This window comes from Xiphophorus maculatus, chromosome 23 (assembly GCF_002775205.1).
Source record: "Xiphophorus maculatus strain JP 163 A chromosome 23, X_maculatus-5.0-male, whole genome shotgun sequence".
Lineage (NCBI taxonomy): Eukaryota > Metazoa > Chordata > Actinopteri > Cyprinodontiformes > Poeciliidae > Xiphophorus > Xiphophorus maculatus.
The window spans coordinates 3757129-3770229 of record NC_036465.1 but is presented as its reverse complement, the minus strand read 5'-3'; positions in this window follow the sequence as shown (position 1 = coordinate 3770229).

Sequence of the window (13101 nt, the reverse complement as noted above, 5' to 3'; positions counted from 1 at the left end):
CATCAGTACCTGTCCTATTCTAAACATAAGATAGACACTTACTGTACATTTTAGGTTTGCTTGGCAGAAAAGACTCAGTCTCACATTAGTTGATTGCTTCAGGCAGTAATATAATGGGGGATTTGTTTCTTTTGCAATCATGGATAAAATTAAGCACACAATCAATATGAGGTCTGGACTTTGGCTGAGCCAAGCATCGCCTTTATTCTTTTCTTTTACAGCCATTTGGCAGTAGACCTACTGGTTTGCTATAGATCATTGTCCTACTAATGGCTGATTTTGGTTTGACTCCATAATATTTGTTAATTCTTGTTGAACTTTGTAACTTGATAGTTGTCTGGCCCTATAACTGCAAAACAAGCTCATATCATTATGCCTCTGTCACCTTACTTTTTTATTTGTTTATGCTGATATGCTTCGTTTGATTACTTCAATATGCTTGTTATTCTCATCTGTCTGTAGGATTTTGAATAAAATGCCTTGTAATTTACACAAAAGCAACTTTACAGACATAGTCATTCTGCCATAGTTTTTTTTTTTTTCATATTTCTTCAGTCTTTTTCCATTTCTCCACTCATAAGCTTAAACATTTAACATCAGATGGAGTTTGTGGGTATTATACAAATTGAGCATTTTAGCTTGTGATGAACTTAATGGGACTTATGTTGCTTTGAAATTGGCAGAGGTCTTAAACATTTTCCACTTGGAGAAAACACTTTCTCAGGGCAGAGTGATAAACTTCAGGTAGTTTGAACATAAATCTACAACCCTTCCTTGATTGATAACCATTGATTATAACTTCTCAAAGATCACTACTGACATTGACATTATGTTAACACACATGGAGTATATATGGGCTAGACATATAAACTTCTAAAATTCAAGCTAGTGGAAAAAGCTATATATGAGTTTGATCAATCAATCAGGAACATTTGATTAGTTGTGCTGGGCTGTTACTCTCCTAGAATCCTATAAACACTAAGGGTGAACCTTGCTTTGTCACTGTAATGTAAAATCTGTGCAATTTATGATGCTATGAAGAGTACTTCCTTGAAAAAGAAAAGAGCAAGAAAAGGTATTTGAAGATACAAAAATAGATGATAAATAAGTGACCTTTAAAACAAGGGAAAATAGCTGAAATTAAAAGTACTTTGACAAAATAAAAAAAGACATATTCAACAGTCATGGAAAAGAACACATTTGTCATTTTGCAGAAGGTTTAATCCATCAAGTGGTTATTAAGGAAAAATAAATATGGCAGTCATCAATCTGACAGAATCTGTGGGGGGAGGAAATGATTAGGGTTATGGAAAATAGAACATCCAATCTCAAAGACTTGGAACAGATAAACAATAATAAATTGTTAAAATGCTCGTGGAAAAAAATGCAAAAAGCTGAAATGCCAACAAAGCTTTTTCCATAGATTTTTATAGAGTATTAATAATTTCTAACTTGCTGTTGTCAAGATCTAAAATATTTTTTCCACAATTGTTTCTCTTTTGATATTATTTTAGTATCTCTTGAGAATTACCTTTCATTTCCTTTCAGAAACAAAGAGGAAATGAGGATTTTAAATAATTTTGTGTATTTGAAGCTCAAGAATTTATGAGTTTGCTAGCATTTTAAACCTGTTTAAACATAAATAAAAGCTTTTTTTCTTCTTTTTATATTGAATTATGCAGATGTTTGGATCTCAATGGTTCATTAAGATTTAGCACCAACTGTGCTCTCCTTCATCTCTGTATCACTGTGCACTCTGGACATCTTTATATAGAGTACAACTCAGTCATTGATATGAGTTTATTTATAAAACTAACCGGGGTATTTCTCCTTCTTATGCATCCTGTCTTATCAAGGAAAGTGGAAATTACAATCTTAGGTCTATGGATGTTCTGCAATTTGTTGACCCCAAAGTACAAACTCAACTGTGCAAGAAAATTTTTAGATTTTCAGCATCTCATATCTGTAAAAACTTGCAATCTTAGCTTCAATTCCACACCTGCATTACATTTCATGAGCTTAAAAATATAGCAATATCATTTTTACAGCATGCATATTTTTCCTCTTAGCAAATTGTAATTAGTGCTGCAGTCTTTGCCAGGTCTCACTTGTAAAAGGGATATCTGATCCCAGTGGGACTAACCTGATTAAATTAAGCTTAAATACATATTTATAATGTCAAAATTACCAGCAATAAAATTATGATAGATTCAAAGATAAATTTATGTTAAGTCTTTTTGTTATTTCTGTCAGCTGCAAACTTTCTTATCTTTCACTAAACTCGTGGGTAGGAAACTTTTTAAAAACAACCAGCAGATAGAGCTGCAAAAACAAAGAGCGTTTCCAGTGCTGGTCAACATGAACGCCATTAATGCTGCCCCCACGTTCATCATTATCCCAGAGCAATCTAAAGCTCAATAAAATGCAAATCAAAATTACGGCTGTTTTCACATCAGAAGATTTATACCTTAAAGTGCATCAATCAGTGGGATTCACTGAGATAGAAGGTTATGTTGAAAGAGTGTACAGTAATGGAATACGAAATAGGCAACATTAAATTATATCTGTGCTGCATACAGTTTGATATCAGGTGTTTTAATCAGCTCAGAAGGCTGAATGTGATGGGGGTTTGCTCATATTTAACTTGATTTAATGTAGAACCAGTCTAATTTTTACTCATTAGGGAGGGAATTTATTTCCTTCTCGCATGTTCCTCAATAGGAAACAACAAGGGAAGCGCTGACAGCATTTAAGAGCCAATTATTTTCCAAGAATACCATTTAATGAGGATATGGAGAGACTGTTTTTTATGTGTCTCCTTGGGTGTTTATTTTGATTCACCCTGGTGTTGAACTGGGGCTTTTACAAGCACACAACCAATAACCTCAACAACCCCTCTTACAGAGAAATGTTCCCCTGCCTCCTGTGCTTTTTTACACTCACATTTTAATCCAATTCATTACTTTACGAGCCCTCACTACACTCAGCTGTCAGAGGAGACAAAAACCTTACCAAATATGGATGCATTTTTGTTCCCTTGGATCTGTGCTGCCCTCCCCTGGGGGTAATACACCCCCATCTCTCTCTGCACGCACATGCACTGACACCCTCCACCCCTTCATCCCCAACCCATTTAAAAGGGTGAAAAAATGGGGCTGCTTATTGTGTCACCTCTTCCATGGGAGGAAATGGCATTCTGGAAAAATGAAACTGAATGCACCCACAGCTTTTGAAAAAGGTAATTCTCAGTCAAAGGCAATTGGAGATTTACACAAAAATATTTAGAAGAGATTCATTAATATTTGAAGTAAACAAGAGAATGGAGGTGGATGAATTTATTTAAATGTAATTTTTTGGGGGTAAATTTTTTTATTGTTTACTAGATACTTTATTTTTCTGTACTTTAGTGCCATCCATCAGTTATTGTACAGTCAATCAGAGGTTGGGTCTTTATTTGTTTAGATTAAACCATTACTTGAATAATTTCAAGTTTCTTCAAACATAATGTTTAATATAAATGACACATAATATGAAAAGTTTAGGACCAAGCATAGGACCTTTTACGCCAAAGGTAATATTCACCAATAATATTAGCAGTTGACAACATTGTTGCACTTCAGACATTGTATGACTGTAATTCAGTTTTAATTTTTAATATGTACATCACCAATTTGACACTTTCAGTTTAACTTGACCTTTGTGATTTACATATTTATTCAGCTTAGTTACATCAGTATTTAGACTCTTCATTATAGTGACAAACTGAAAAGTCAGAGGAGATTAATATATTTCTGAAATGATATACTTAATATGACAGAAAGCTTGAAATAAACAACCCATGTCAATCTGAAAGCAGCATTTTTTTTTTTTACAAAAAGCTTTCTTAACAGTCCTGTCAGTCAGAGTTATTCTGTTCTTTCAGACGTTATTTTTCTGCTGCTACACTGCTACCAATTACCCAGCATGAGTGATGGGCGGCAGTCCAGGGAGCATGGGCATACAGCGGGTCACCGGTGCTGGGGTCTCAATTAACACACACAACCACGTATGGGATCAGGCACTGCCCTTATCTCGTATTTATAGAATAACACAGAGACAAACACAGTGCATTGTCAAGAGGCAAGACCCTCAAGGTCAGCTGTTGCTACTGCCCGATGTTTGTAGCCAGAGCACAGAGACGAATGTTCAGCTGAGAGCGTCTGCTTGTCTGATTGTTAGGTTTCTTTATTTAGCCGGAAAGCCAACTTGTATTTATTAATTTAAACATGCTGAGCTTGAAGTATGTTCTCTTGATAGGGTGCTGGTCATTTTGTCTCTTTTTCATTCTTTAGTCTCCTATTTTTGTCTGTTTCTTCCTTGACTTTTACAGGTACGAATATACGTCCCATGAATACAGGATCTTTCTTACTATTTATGTATCAGTCTACATAAAAAAACATGGTGTTATGACAATAATAAATGTAAGTCTGGTTTGTTCCCAGGTCATAATCTACCATTTTTCATGAGTTAGTTAGCTTAATTTACTGTGCAATGCTCCAACCAATTTGAGTAAACAACCAGTATTGTTTTTACTGTTTGAAGGAATATGAGACTTTATCTTATGAGCAATCCCCTCCTCCTCACAGGCTTCAGCATAATGAGCTTCTGCCTTTAAAAAATTACAAATGATAACTCATATGCTAATGGCCGTGGCATTTTTGCCTTGCTTCATTATGGAGATTTAATGCAGACAGAGGAGCTTTCAAATCACTTTTTAGGACAACTGAAGCGCAATCAAAGCTTGCATTAGGAGGGTTCATGAGGTGACTCTTTGTGGGATTCAATTTGCATCTTAAATCTAACAACTGTAACTGCACAAAACACACAGCGTGCATGCAGATTGGTCTAATTAGAGTGTATCCTGTCCTCCTGAGCGTCCGCATATTTTAACGGTGCCTGCACTTGTCAGAAATAGCTCCACAACATATGATAATGTGTGACGATGAAACCAGTATGAAAAACAAGGTCATGCCCTACATTTTACTCATGAAGGTAGTGTACCATGTGATTCTCAATACAGAGCAACTAATAAACAATCCACTACACAACGAGCAGCAACTAGAGGCTCATAGCTACCATGGTATACACTCATATCTGATGCAGGTGCATGGAGGCGCCCAGTTATAGCAGCAACCTCTGCTAAAAAGGTCAGTGTGAGCATCGGTCAGGGCTGTTTTATTAAACACAGAAAGGCTGAACTATCACACAAAACCACAGTAACTCAAATGCAAAATTATTTTTGTTACTGTCACTTTTAGCTATAAAACACTTACAGAAAGAAGTAATTACAAATAAATAATTACCCATAGTGTCAGTAAATGTTGTGTTTTATATCCTGTTACTAGAGATCAGGCTGCAAACTTTGATGATACAGTATATGTTTAGCCTTTCACAACATCTGACCTACACTTTTTGATTGGCATTTACTAATAACAAATTCGAAGTTGAAAGCCTCTAACAATACAATAAAACAAATCATTTTTGTATGTCTATATCTACTTGATTAAAGAGAAGACTAAAATGGCAGTATTATGATATTTTACTTTGTGGGACACAAAATATGTAGAAGATCTATTCTGTCTTTAACTTCTGTTGGCAGGTCTGACTTTTCAAAAAAAGACAAAGCATTTTCTTGATGAAATGTATCAGGAGGGGAATTATTTTAATTCACAAAAACAAAGAACTGGACAAATGATTAAAATCTTAATAGATTAGGGTGTGTTCCAGAAAGGAGGCTTAACTAGAACTTGCTTAGCCGTATTTCTTGTGTTGCTACCATTAGAAACCAGTTCTTGTACAAATAAACAGTCTTTTTTTCTGGCATCTGTTCTGTGCTGGAGACAAACTGCTTTCACCTGGAGCTAGAGGTGCGCCTATAGAGCAGAACAGTCAATCAAAAAGTTGTGACTCAAATGTGTCTGAAACTCTGCAGTTAGCTGTGTTCTGTTTAACTTAGGATGAAAAACTGTAAGTAATTGTAATTGTAAAAGAGCAGTTTCAACTATTAGGAAAAATATTATTGGAATAACATGAACTATAGTTTCTTCCTATTTGTTTTGACAGGGTTTGAATAGATGAATCCACTGCATTCAGCTGTGCTCAAAGCCAATATTTACTTCTGAATCCATGAACGCCATGTAGACTAGGTTCTTAAACATTTTTATTTCCAATCACATTGGTGAAAATTAATGCTTTTAACTTGTCTTGTTTTCTAGGCTGCTTCTACTGCAGGTGATATTTGGCCAAATGCTTGCAGAGATAATACAATAAACAATATGATTTTTGCAACAGAAAATGCTGTCTCCATTCACCACAGTCATTTTCATTCTTGGAATGAAACAGAGGGAGTTAAAATTTAATTGGATGTGATGTTTATAGATGTATGACGTGTCTCTTAGGTCATGGAAAGCTAAACTGGTTCCAGATAAGAACAGGAAATATAGAGAACAAACTCTGACCTTTGAGTTGAAGAAGCTGAGTTTAAAGTTTCAGAAAGGCTTACGTCATTAAATTCACTAATCTTAAAGACAATAAATTTAGAGTGTGTTCAGAGGCCTAACTAATCATCAGCACAATACTGATTTATATTTATTTACCATGGCAACAAGTACCAAAAGTCATTAAACAATAGAAGGAGCACGTTCTCCTTCAGTCTTTTAAAGAAGATTTGGTCATATAACAAGGCAGGAGTAGGAAGAGAGAGCAGATTCATGGTGACTTTGAATACATTGCTGCTCTAATTTAACACTTATCCATATTTACAATTTAAGTTAGAGTCTAGATCAATCAAAATCAATCAATCAAATTTTATTTTTATATCACATTTCAGCAGCAAGGCATTTCAAAGTGCTTTACATCATATCAAACACAGAAACACAAAGTCATCAAGTGGGTAGATGGTGTCTTGAATAAATTCTATTTCCTTAGATGTAATGCAAAGCAAAACTGGACCATTAACAAATATAGAAATGAAGTCTATATACATAACACATAACTCACAATTTGAATGCAATTAATATTTGTTCCAAGCTTATACAAACATAAAATCCATGGTGAATTGTTGTGTGTGGACATTGTATGTAAATAGCAGAGTCTATTGTCACATTTACATCCTCTCACATTTAGAGGTTCAGCAAAATTAGTTCAAAGGATGACTATTCCCAGTCATAACGAATGCTTTAATGATTTATGATAGTTGGAAATATATCAGGTGTAACTTATGGGTTTATGTTTAAACCTAAGTGTCCTGAAATTTCCTTTGTTGTGTTTTGTGCTGAGGACTAACGGACAGCTTCACCCCAGATTTATTCACTATGCTTTGCAACCTACTGTTACATTTGCATTATGTGCTTCTGTGTTATTCCGTCAAAGAACATCAATATATCTGTGTGGGTTCAGTAAACAGTGCAAGACTTTGATTATTGTTATATGGAACACCTGGGGACTCGGGGAGCTCCTCAGTTATTAAAAGCTTCACTACAAACTAACCTCTCTGCTCTCTTGCACAGGCCTGCTGACACTTTGTTTTATTCATTTTGCTTGCAAATTACTCTTACATATACATTCCCTACACAGGCAGACCAATAATTTAACTGACTTTTACATCTCATATTAGGAACTTTGACTTATTTTGCGTTATTTTGTTCTTACTTTTCAGCAAGGTCATTAAATACAAACATAAAGGTGAACTGTTGTGTGTGGACATTATGTGTTAGTAGCAGAATCTATTTCTGTTGTACATTTTTCCATAAATCTGTAGTTTGTTCAGATCTCACTTTGTTCATTTCAAAACTACCACCCTTTTCCAACTGAGCTGTCACAGAGTTTGGCTTTAATGTAAAACTCAGGGTCTTGAATGTGCTGCAATAAATCCAAAGATGGTCTGTCCAGTTTGTGTCATGATGGGGCACCCAGTCCTAGAAACATTTGCAACTATCATGAATATGAAAAATCTTTTTGACTGTGGAAGAATGATTACCAAATTGTTTGGAATTGGCCTTTCAACTCTTCTTGGAGTGAAAAACAGCAGAACATTTTCTCATAAGATCTGCTCAGAGTTTAATAGTACTAAATATTTTAGATTTTTCTTATGCTAACATTTTATTTTTTGTCTATTTTTCTGTAGTTCATTTATGTTGGTAGTTGATTGACAATTTATCCTCCCAGTCCCTGTCCCTCTGGTTCTCAATTCCCCTGCCCCTTACAACCGGGGGATCGGAGTGTCAACAGTGCCTATTACAAACCATCTTGATACCAACCCAACCCCATAGCCCCCCTTGCAAATCCTCTACATTTTCTTCTTCCTCTATGTGTTTATGGTGTTTAAGAAGTCAGATTTATGTCTTGCATTTTGTGAGATCAGGTTCTGAAAAGGTTCAAAGCTATTTCATGATAGCAACAATCGCTCTGTGGGAAATGATAGGAACCTACCTGATAAAGCTTTTGCTCTAGGACAAGAATTTTCTTTTTTCTTTTTTAAATTTTTTGTTCATTTTGTTAATTTCACTCATTTTTGGCCCAATATATTAATCCATGTATCTATAACTGCTTGTTCATGCAGAGTTTTGAGATGAAAAGACGGGTATACTCTGGACAGGTCTAACCTGGAGAGTCCTTAGATGAAAAAGGAGAACTCCATTCAGAAATATGCTGGTAACACAAGAAAAGAGGTGAATTTGCAGATCTTCAGAAATTTGCATTTGTTGCTGCCCTGCAGAGGGTTACTTTTCTCAGTAAAATGCTTAATGCTTTCAAATTACCCCCATTGAAAATTTGAGCCACAAATACACAATCACAGACAATTCAACAACCCTGAACTCATATCAATAAACAAAAGCCTGGAAGAGAGCCAGCAGCTCCATTGTGTGAGATTTGATCATCTGTGACCCAAACCATTCTGTTTCTTAATGAAAAGTGCATTTGGACATGGAGGAATTCAGCCTCCCTTCCCATGTTAGCCTCTGAGCTAGCACTCTACACAAGGGAGTAAAGGAATACTTGTTCTCAGATAAAATGAAAACGACCACGGCAATGCATCACATTAGATATTCACAGCAACCATTAGCAGGCAGGCTGAAGGGAGTCTCAGCTGAAATTAGACCCCAGTAAAAAGGCTGGACAGAGGAAATCTCCAGAGATCTGGAAGTGAGTTCATGCCAGCAGGGATTCATAGAAATTGCCTTCATTCCAGTGTGCTGATCAGAAATAAAAAAATAATACAATTTAAATTTCATATTGTGCCATGGTGCTCCAGCTCTGGTGAAAACCTCCTTGATCACATGCTACTTTTTTCTGCTTCAAGGCCTAATATATATATGGCTGCTTCAACAGTAATAGACTCATGGGAAATAAACTCTGTGACTCCATCGCTGTTTCTGCTTCACCGATGGCAGTTTGTTGGAATTACTCTCAATTTTGAAAGAAGGTCATTATGGCCTGCTCTTTTGGGGCAATGCTGGAACATCTGTGGTTTTATTTTCTGGGTATTTTCTTTGCCATGTGCCACATTTAGAGAAATCAGCACTCCCATTATATGGTAACTGCACACTGTTGACTTCACTGATTTGTTGTAAACCTCAACATTGCTGGAACCTGCCGGCAAACAAACTCACACAGAACTTTTTAGTAATGTCCTTTGAAACAATTTCAGTTACTTTGTTTTGATCAATCAGCCAATCGTAGCCTCATACTGCAGAATTTCCGTCTGCACCCTGTGGCTTAAATGGACACAATTTAAAATGTGTTTGAGTTACAACTGTTGCAGTTTAGAAATTAGAGCTGACTCCAACATTTACAGTGACCAGAACATCAAAGGCTGCTCATATTTACATTTCTGTGAAACTGAAAAATTAAGAGTGATTTACCTAAAGTGTAATATGGAAAAGTGCCTCATAAACAAATCGGCATGAAAACCCGTAATTGAAAAAACTAAATACTCATCTTAATCAAACTAAATTTACTAATGATTTCATGAAAAAGACAACTACACAAGCAAACTTAACCAAAGCTGCTACATTAAAAATCGGAGCAAAATTGACTCAAATCTTAGATTCTTCAAGAGTTTAAATTAAAAGATTAGTAGTAATATGAGGGAGGGAAATGAAGGAGAAAACTGGGATTCAAACACCAGTATGCATTTTTTTAAATAATAAAATATGTTTTTATTATTAGCAGTAAGAGTAGTATTTGGGTTACTCTTTCCTTAAAAACATTTGCTGTATTTAGCCAAGTTTAATAAGTAAGTTAAAAGCAGACTTGTCTACTTTTTAATAAAAGTAACTAGATAGATGTGGTCATAGTTAAAGAGAAAGCAAAAAATTGTAGTTATGAGAAAATAAATACTTTGCGTTGTACCTAATAGTTTCCACTGTAACAAAATTTGAATTTGTTAGCAATAACGTTGCTCTGTGCTGGTTGCTAGATTAATATCGTTGTTGAACTACAGTCAGATGCTGCATTTATGGCACAGCTTACATAGAAAACACCTTTGAAGGAAATGAATCAATTTGCTTTATTTTAACATGTCAAGAAAGAACAAAGTGAAATGATTTGGAGGAATGCAGTTATTGTAGGTGAAAGGTCAAATTTGACATGTTCTGTGCATTACATCTCATTATTATTATCTTATTAATGTGTGAACAAAAATAGATTTCACAGGAGCCACTGAAATTGGGTTTTGAATACATAATTTTAACTCTCATTAACAGCAGTTCAAATGCGTAATATTACGCTTCACATTTTCACTAAGGACTACTTCATTAATGTAGTTTAAATTCTTCACCTCTTTTTATTGTGTGATAATAATTGCTGTTTTTGTCGTTGTTTTAAAAATGGCTGCATTTCCCCACACTTTCCACAATCAGCTCAAACTTTTCAGTGGCCATTCATCTTTTTTCTCGGCTAACTTATTGATCAGTGAACTCACTTTTCTCCAACTATCTCACCTTTTGGGGTGCATTATGTGTTCAAATCGATATGCCTTCACTCGACTTTAAAAGGTTGATGATGCTGAAACACAATTGATCCATTAATAAAACATTCAGGTTCAGTCTATAGTAAACAGAAGAATGAACACTCAGGTACATGCATTGATTGGCCTACAAGCTCACACACTGAGTACAAGCACCCAATCTGCCTCTGCTTGAATAAAGGTCAATAATAATAAGATGTTTGGTCAATAAAGATTTTATTGGACCAATTGAACTTGTTCCATCTTTTTATTTAGAATATTATTTCTCCATTTTTTCCCCATTTACCTTATTTTTTTAAATGAATTGTTCTTTTCTAACACCAGAATATTTTCACTTTATTTTTCAATTATAGAAAAAAACAATGGCTTTACTCCAGTGTTGTCTCAATATGTTGTCACGTTGTCCAATGTCCAAACCAATGTCCAAATATCACCCAGTTTAAACTAAAGGTAGAAAAGCTTTTGTCAGAAACCACATATTCCTGACAACACAGGAGTTCTTCAAGGATATGTGTTTGGTTCACTTTTGTACTCTTTGTGTACACCTACAACTTTGTGGCCACTCATGGTTCTAACACTATTGTTAAATGATGCTGGACATTTTTACAAGCCAAAATTAAATAGAATGCATGGATTAGGTAAAGAGCCTGGTGTCATGATATCAGGAGAAAATGCCTCCAGCTGAACGTCTAGAGAGTTAAGCGGTAAGCAACAGCAAGACTGAAAGCCTCTAAACATCAGTGGTTCTCCACTGGAAAAGTGAGGAGTTAAAGCAAGCTTTGGTAACTTAATTACTATGTTTGTCTTGCTTTAATCCCTTAACTGTCACCTCCCAAATGCTTACTTATCAGTCAAAGGGTCCATGAGGACAGTGATGTCCTCATGATAGTTAATTAAATACTTTTGCATTTAGACATTTAACAATTAGTAATTAGTGTTTATTCAGCATGGTTTTAGGGACAATATACAGTTTTAAATGTGAAAAACATACTACATTGAAAAACTTGCATGTTAAATAATATTAAATAGAGACAATTTTAGTGAATATGTCTGAATGCTGAAAAACAAAATTTTTGCTTTTGTAATGTGAAATGATGCTGAGATGTGGAAAGGAAGCACATCTTTCTTCTCTTTGAGAACAAAAATCTCAAGTATGGGAGGTCTTTTAAACCTGATGCAGGGGGAGTACATTCTGAGAGGCTTTAGCCCTCTTAAGACACCCCATGGTGGGAGGTTTCTCTCAATCTTCTCTCTCTCCACAGGGTAGGAGGAGTGTGTACGGATGCATATCTGTGTGCTGTTTGTGTGTAGGTTGAAGTCTGGGTTAGAGGAGGGTGGTAGTGTCTCTTCACTCTCTTAGATCCTTCCAAGGATTAAGAAGGAACCTCAGTGATTTAATTTTTCAACAGAAAGAGGTCAAACTGATCTTTTGAATCTTACTTTGGATTAAATGAAACTCTACTCTTTTTTTGCCTAAGAAAGTTCTCCAAGTTGTGTTCCACAGCAACACAAAAAAACATTGCTTGAATAAATGTTTTTCAGCCTGCAGAGTATTTTAAAACATTTGACATTTAGTGACCAGTGGGATTTTACTTTTAATTATTTCAAATTGAAAATAGGGTTTGTGAATGCAGGTGGGAGACTCTCTGAAATTAAATACCTAGATATGTTATAGGAAAAGAAAGGTTCATTAAGGTGTAACTGGGTCGTCATGGTGCTCCCTAATGCAAGAAAACAATACAATAAACTTTTAATTAAAAATGACAGGGACCTTTCAGAGAGCAGCAGCCACATGTGTCATTAAGCAAAAACAATATTGTGGAAAAGAGAGATTAAAGGTGAACACAGAACTGTTGCACCACCTTGAAAAGAGTGAAGCATGGTTTATATCTGTGCTGGTGTCATGAGCAGGACTAAACTACCACAGGATATCACAGCTACCAAATATAGAAGACTGATGGATCAACAGCAGCCTCCATTCCAGCTGATGAAATATTAGATCAGGCTTTATTTTTCTGACTGAAACTAAACATGGTTTTAATATACAAATAACTTTAGCGTAATCAAGTGTTCTAGCAGCTACTATACATACA